Source organism: Brienomyrus brachyistius, chromosome 9 (genome assembly GCF_023856365.1).
Source record: "Brienomyrus brachyistius isolate T26 chromosome 9, BBRACH_0.4, whole genome shotgun sequence".
Lineage (NCBI taxonomy): Eukaryota > Metazoa > Chordata > Actinopteri > Osteoglossiformes > Mormyridae > Brienomyrus > Brienomyrus brachyistius.
In genome coordinates this window covers 21554842-21562572 of record NC_064541.1, presented here as the reverse complement: position 1 = coordinate 21562572, position 7731 = coordinate 21554842, and the positions used below count along the sequence as shown (strand labels likewise).

The 7731-nt window shown below is 43.8% G+C and overlaps 1 long non-coding RNA gene across 1 annotated transcript; it reads right to left on the bottom strand.

Moving 5' to 3' along the window:
• Nucleotides 1-267: 267 nt before the first annotated feature.
• LOC125749551 (uncharacterized) lies at nucleotides 268-7400 on the bottom strand. The gene is made up of 3 exons (XR_007399952.1): nucleotides 7134-7400; nucleotides 1993-2760; nucleotides 268-931 (listed from the first exon to the last, which is right to left on the bottom strand). It is a non-coding gene; the product is annotated as an uncharacterized LOC125749551 (long non-coding RNA).
• Nucleotides 7401-7731: the final 331 nt, after the last annotated feature.

Genomic DNA, 7731 nt, shown 5'->3' with positions numbered 1-7731 from the left:
GTTTTTCAGCCTTTTAATGGCACTTAACTGAAACCTCGTTGAAATCAAAAGATAACTGTTAAGCTGTGTGCAGGGCTGGCTTGTTATATTCAGCACTGCGACGGGGTTGTTGTTAAGCTAGAGCATTCAGATGAATTGTCACTCCCCAAACGAGCGGTGGTTCTGATGGCGGGGGAATATCATGGAGTAGGGGACCTGATACAAAAACGTGACCTTTAAAAAACATATTGCTTCACGACACTAGGGAAATTATGATGTTGAGTGTTTGATTATTATTTTAGACGTTTCAAAGCGGACTTCCAGAATGTAATTATTTTTTACATTGAGTATTTTAATAATATTCACATTTATTGGCGATGAAGTATAAATTAAATTCAATTCAATTAATATGAATAACGTTATGGTTTGGAGATAGTCTGGAAAAAATGCAATAACCCAAAGAATGTAATTCAAAGACTCAGCCTCAAGGGGGCGATCTCTCACCATCCAAGTTTCAAGTATAAAACGTATTGCATTGAATGGTGAATTTCAAGTGAAACAATTCTGGAAAGCTACAAGAGAAGGCAGTAACGGCCAGCAGAGGGCAGGCATGCTCAGGCCTGGTACAGAGCACCGGATGGTGGTGGGTCAGTCGTGCAAATAGCGTACTCACACCGTGTTCTATATACCCTCATCTTTTTGACTATGAACAGAGCAACCTCCGAAATGCATGGACGCTCACATGTCCGGTACTTATAGGGCGCTTTTGCAGCGTGCCAGGTACTGTACTTTCGGTGTAGTCATTTCAATACTTTACCTTTTCCTTTGACTTCCAGATGAGTACCAGGACCAAAAGTGCCAAACCGACTGGATACTTCTTTTAGTACTTCGGTACTTTGGGGTTTGACTTGAAGCGCTTTCTCTATTAACTGGTTATGCAAATAGCTCACCTCTGAAACACAATACAAATGCTGTCTTGAAAAAAGTTGCATATTCAGAAAATAATGAAAAACGAAGTAAAAAATAACAACAACAACAGTAATAATAATAATAATAATAATAATAATAATAATAATAATAGTAATGGATGCCTGGACAAATGAAGATACCCAAACTAACTGCGATCTGGTTGGAAGACTAGATACAGCGCGATCAGGATGGCATGACAGGAAATAAAGTATTTTGTATTATATACTAGGGCAGTATGGTATTAGATATTTTTTTCAAATATCACAACGTGATTTTGTTTTAATAAATGCTAAGGTATTTATAAAGCAAAAAGGTTTCTCATGAACCCGTCCAGGAGTAATTTAAGTACACAGCAAGGATGAAAATGATTATGATTGTCATGGAGAATGCATGCGGCGCTTCTGCGGAAGCAGTGGGGGAAACTTTAAACAGATTTTTTAACATATACCGCACTAACACAATCTTGAGAAGACATAATCATTAAAAATCCAAGACCTGGGAAGTTTTAGCAACACTTAAACTTCCTGCCCTATAAGGTCCATACAGAATTGAAGTTAATTATAAGCCTGATCTTAATTTGACTAGCAGCTTGAGAATTGCATGTGCATAACATGCAATGTTATTATTAATATCACATATCGTCCAGTCCTATAATATACTACAGCCGTTTTTAGAATTCAGTACTAAATACCCCACCCCGCCTTGTCATGTTATTCAACGCCATGCTAGTTTTTATGGTAGTAGAAAACCGACACCTTGAAGTATGGTACTTTTGGTACATTGTTGAAGTACTGAAAGTACGGTATCTGGTGCACTGGAAAAGTGCCCATATATTCAGCCATTACAACCCCTCTTTTCTTGCTTCAGGACTGGACATATAAGAGGCCAATGACAGCTGCCCCAGGAGAGGACACAATACTGTGATTGGACAAGGCATTTAACCCTGATTGTTCCACAAAAGATTTTGGTTGTATAATTGGACAGAAATGCGCTATGAGTGTTGGCTAAGGAAGCAGATAATATATCCATGTTTTACCCGCTTACCCAGGTCATAGGGGGGTTGAGGGCCTATGCTTGGCATCTCTGGGCACAAGGCTGAGATATGCCTGGCACAGGGTGGCATTTCCTCAGAAGGCACATAAACTCAGAGATACCAGTTAGGCTGACTGCTCATCTTTGGGCTGTGGGCAGAGAAAGGAGCACTGAGAGGGAACCCATGCGACACAGGGAGAACAGTAGGGGTGAGGTTCAAACCCACACTCCAGAAGTGAGTGACATGGGGGCTTCCAGCTGGTCTTACTGTCACTTGTAGGACTGGGATAATACATAAAAGATGAATGAGTGAACAAGACACCATTAAACTCATCCTGCATCCCTCCTTCACCTTTCCACATGCATTCATAGACATGCAAGGCACAGTCACACACACAAAGAGTCTTATCTCTGCGAACTGTGGCATGTTCCAGTGGGGGGCACTGGAGACGTCTTTTGTAGTATTGCAGTATGATCATAGGTACACAATTAAGTCGCATTTTATTTTGTACTGGTGCAGTGGGTGGCACTCTTGCCAGTTTAGGGAGGGTTCGAGTCCCACTCCTGTCCTCCCCATTTTGTACAGTGATTTCCTCCTGCAGTCCTGACACTGCCCATTGCATCCGGGACGTCCCCTGGCTTGCGTCCTGTGCCCCTTGGCGTAGGCTCCATGCTTCCCAGCCTCCCCAAACTGGATGGATGGATGATGGATGGATGAGTGACAGCGGAGGAGCCCAGAGCTCACCAAAGCGTTGAGTAAAAACAGGCTTCGACGGAGCTCTGGGAACATCAAAGGAGGACAGTGAGCTGGTTGCATACTTTGATTAGCAGCGTTCTGGAAATCTGCACATGTTTTTGAGTCAGAACGTCACAAAGAGAGACTCCAGGGAGTCGCGATCTCGATGTGGATTTCGATCGTTATCTTTAGTGATGGGACGTGAGCACAGTGCGTAGCTGTCACAAATCTACACACATCTGCACAAAGGGCAGATGACGAGAAACGGGGAAACAGCCACAGTCACGCACACACAGTGACTAACACGCCTCAAGCAAGTTAGTCATACGTTATGGGGGGTGATTGTTGAATGCATGGATTCTGGGGGTGTTATGAGGGGGGTGCAAAGTCATGTGCGCTTGTCTGCTTTCTTTTATTTTAAAAAGCATATATAAATCAGGCTTTTTTCAATAAATTTTTTTTTGCTGTGCATTGAATTATTTGTGATAATTTTAACAATACTAAAATAATTACAGCTGCCCCCCCCCCTGTATGGTTGCTCGGAGACTAACAACATCACTACCATAGTGACAGTGGGGACGGGGAGCGGGTCTTCAACCCCAAGCAAACATCCGCTTCCAAATTCAGGATTATCTGACGTCCTCCGGAAATCCTACCGCCTCAGCGTCAGTGTTCTAGCTATACTACGATCCTCCATCCAACTGTGATGACAAGGTGATAACAACGTGACAGCAAGGTGATGACAGTGTGCATCAGGCACACTCGCCACACCAGCACTTACCAGACACCAATCTATTGTCGCCCCAGTAACGACAGCTATCCTTCAAGGACATGAGCACTTTCTGAAACGGACCCATCTCCTCGAGGGTCGTCAGCCACCGTATGCAGCCTGAACCCGATCGAAACTTGTTTGTTGTCTGGGGCAGCAATGACATATACGTCAGTGTGGGGACAAATAGTCTGTGAGCAGAAGGCCTCAGGTGCGCAGAGAGGCCAGAGAGGACTGCGGCTGACAGCTCAGTGCCCTTAGCAACTGGATGCTCTTTTTTTGAAGGATTTGAAACCACATAAAATGTTCCAAGTCACTGCTTATCTATCTATCTATCTGTCTGTCTGTCTGTCTGTCTGTCTGACTGACTCTCTGTCTGACTCTCTGTCTGACTCTCTGTCCATCAGTCTCTTTATTGCTTTCCCTGCAGCCTGTTATTCTTTTACATCCATCATCTGTCACTTACGTACTTACTTTGATATGTTTTCGATGTATTATCAGATGATCCCTGTGTATTCTATTTTGAATTCTTGAAGGGCCGAGGATGGGATATCTGTCAAAATATTTGTTACTAAGCACGCTGCTAATGACTTTATTTATGCAATTAGCCATGTTGTTTTGGTCTGTCAGTGGAATGCCTTCCTTGCAGGAAGCCAGCCCCAGCTGGGGAGCCCCTTGCCATGTGAAAACTGTGGATATTTCTCACTTCTGTTTCCTCCATGGAACAAGTTACAACATCCCAATATGGTTAGCAGAATTCCTTTCAACCTTCAGGAAATGTTTCAGGTTCCGTCTTTTCTAAGACCCCCTCAACTAACCCATCTTACCACGGAGCTGCCCCATCTTCCACTGCCTCCTTGCTTGTAGTACGAATGCTCCTGTAGTGTTCCTGGGGAACCTTGCCATTTACGCTTGTTTAGTAGGAACCTAGTCATCATGGTATCCTGACCTGAATAGCTCTTTTCATGGGTTCTTACAGTGTCTTGCATTGTGTAGCTTTTGCGCAGATGCTGCACTTTTGCCTACATTGGCTTCTGATTAGCTATATGACTATAACATACTGTGGCGCTCGTTGGTTGCTTTGGACAAAAGCACCTGCCAAATAAACGAATGTAACTGTGTTCGCTGTGGAGCGCGCTTGCTCTACGCACATACATATACGTACAGATCTGCTGGGTGGGAGTGTTGTGAACTTTACTGTCCCCTAAAGGCAGAGGTGACAGGTGGCCATTTTCCATCCGCCCCACAATCACCTGACAGGAAATGAGTTTGAAAGGAGGAACTAGACAGGGTTAGGGTCATCGAGGGAAGGCTTTGCTGAAGAGTGAGGCAGTTAGGATGGAAAGTGTGCTACCTTCTGAGGAAATGAGACAATAACAGCAACAACAGGGACCTTCCTTCCTTTTGAATGGCTCTTATGGGTGTGTCCATCGTGACAGACTGATTCAATAGCCTGCTGACCTGATGTGCCTCTCCATGCTCAGCACGTGGCCAGTAGGCGATGGCCGGATACAAATGTTTCCGGCAAAAGAGTCAACATACCACAGCTTTATTAATCTCTGCAAATTTTCTATTTATTACTCGGCGAGGGTGGAGCCGATCACCTGAGTGTGTTTGCTGGGTTGGTCCATTGTGTGATCGGTCGTTAAATATGGAGAAATTACATCACTGCAGCCCTGGAGTGACATATAGAAACCAGTTAACTCTTTTCTGTACATAACAATGAAATTTAGCCTGATCCAGAAGTGAATTGACTCAGCCTTACTAGGGCGTGACTGATGAGAGCCAGATGGGGCCCGCTGTAAAGGTCGCGACCTCAGGGCCAGACGGTGACAGGCTCCACTGTCCTTAAAAATTCGGGCAGGGGTTGACCCGCACTGGTCACCTTCTCGCTTAGCTGTTTATTAAACGAAGCATGCCACTGTGTACAGATGCTGCCTGGGATGTAACCCTAGCACAAGTGCTGAGCAGTTTGGGCTTTCCCAGAAAGGAAGGAAGGTCACTCCGGCAGCAGCCCTAAACCATCTCCGTCTACCTGACACCCCGCCGTCTCTCATTCCCTTGCAGTATTCTCTGTCCGTCTCCTTTCATCTTCCTCTTTCGAAGCGGGTCCTCTTTGTATTTAGGTAGTCGGAGGGGTGGGGGTGGGTGAGAGCCATGCCTGTGCTGGGCCCTAGGGAGGCAGTGGCCCCCAAGCTTTAATCTCATTAATCTCATTAAGTGGTTTGGCTAATGTCAAAGCCTGACCCCCCCGCAGCCTCTCTGTCTGTTTGTCCAAAGGTTATAAACACCAAGATAGATGCTCCTGTCTGTGCCATTAGTCCCACACACACACACACACATACACAGACACCTAGGGCACTGCTCATATAGAGAGGAGCATGACGGGGGTCACACACACAAACACACACATACACAGACACCTAGGGCACTGCTCACATAGAGAGGAGCATGACGGGGGTCACACACACAAACACACACACACGTGCAGATTAGGTGTCTATATCTTTGTGGAGACTCACTAATCCCTTAACCCCTACCCAGCCCTAACCTTCAACATATGTAACCAGGCAAAATACAAGACTTTTGCTATTTAAAAAAAATTGAGTTTTCCTTTGTGAGGACCTGAAAAATGTCTCCACAAACAGTTCTTTTTTTATTATATTTGGCAAAATATATACACACACACACACACAGACATACACACACACAAACGCACATGCACACACTCTATAGGCAATTTACAGGCACCAGTTCGGCCAACTGCATGTCTCCGGACTGGAGAAATTCTACACAGCTGGGAGGCAGGAACTGAGCACACAGTTCTGGAGATGTGAGGTCACAGTGCTGCCCACGGAAAAGCCACATCTTCCCCTTCTTCTTACAGTATTTCTCGGTTTTTTGAATCATCCTTAACATTTGCAAAGCAGTAAGTGCATTTTGTGAAACAATTCGCACAAACAACACCACACAAATGGATCACCTGCAAAAGCCTGTAACTTAGTTTATCCCTCAAAAGAAAATATTCATGTCAAGGAACTTGTCAGAGCCGCCAGTATGACAAGTCCTTGTGTAATTGTTCATGAACAAGATGGTCAAAATGCTGAGCCATGTTCTCAATAGAACACTGCACCCTGTATGTATTTTCTGATGTAAACTATATCAGGTATATATAAGGTATTAATGACAATGATCAGAAATGCACAAGGATGCACTTCTTCTGCATGGCATATATCACAATTTCAACAGTATAAACTTACACATACCGTACATATACTGTAACACACCAACACACACATATGTATACATATGTACACACTACAAATATGTATACAAATGTGTGCTACGTTATATGTACAGTGTGTAACTGTATAAAGTATATCTACTGTAAATTATAAAATGCAAGTGGAATACTGTAATATAAACCATTAGAGAAAGTGTACAGTATTACAGTACAGTGCACATTGTTAGACTGTATACCTGCTGTCTCTATGAAATGTTTGAATGACGGAGGACATGGTTGTTCTCCCAACATTCGTCTGCCCCCTTTGACCAGCCTCGGCCATCGTAAGGCCATGACTGAGGACATGGTCCACAATTGTGACCCTTATTTAATCAGGAGTGTGTCCCTGCGTCTCCCTCTTTTACCTCCTCCTCTGCCTTTCCTCCCCATCCACCTCTTACTCCTCTTCTTCTTATCAGCTGTTAACTCCGTTCATCTCCTTGTTGATCCTCCATCGCCAGATCGTAACACTGTTGTGCTCTGTCACTACATGCTTGCCGACTGAAGATTCATGAGATGCACCTCTGAGCTATTTTAGAGAACTGGTTGATCACTGGTTGATCTAATTTAAACATCCCCTTCTATTGGTGAAAATCAAGATTCAACGGAGAGCAATTGGTCAATTCAGGACACATGACAATACCAAATGGCGATGTATACGTAATATTCTTGACAAATTATGACAACTAGTTCAACCATTTTGCATAATGATGTTTTGGGGGGTATGACTAATAAACAGAGTACAAGTATAATACATTTTGACCAACATGTTATAAACAATTGAAAATGTAGCAATCGGCAGGCAATTGTACATTATCATTTGCATGACTGTGCCATAGCATTTGCGATTTGACCAGAAGAATGAGACATTGCATTTATGATGTGCAAAACTGACTCGATGATGTGGAGGTTGTACAAGTAGTTAGGGAGGGGTTGTACAAGTATTTCAGAGAAATGCACCAA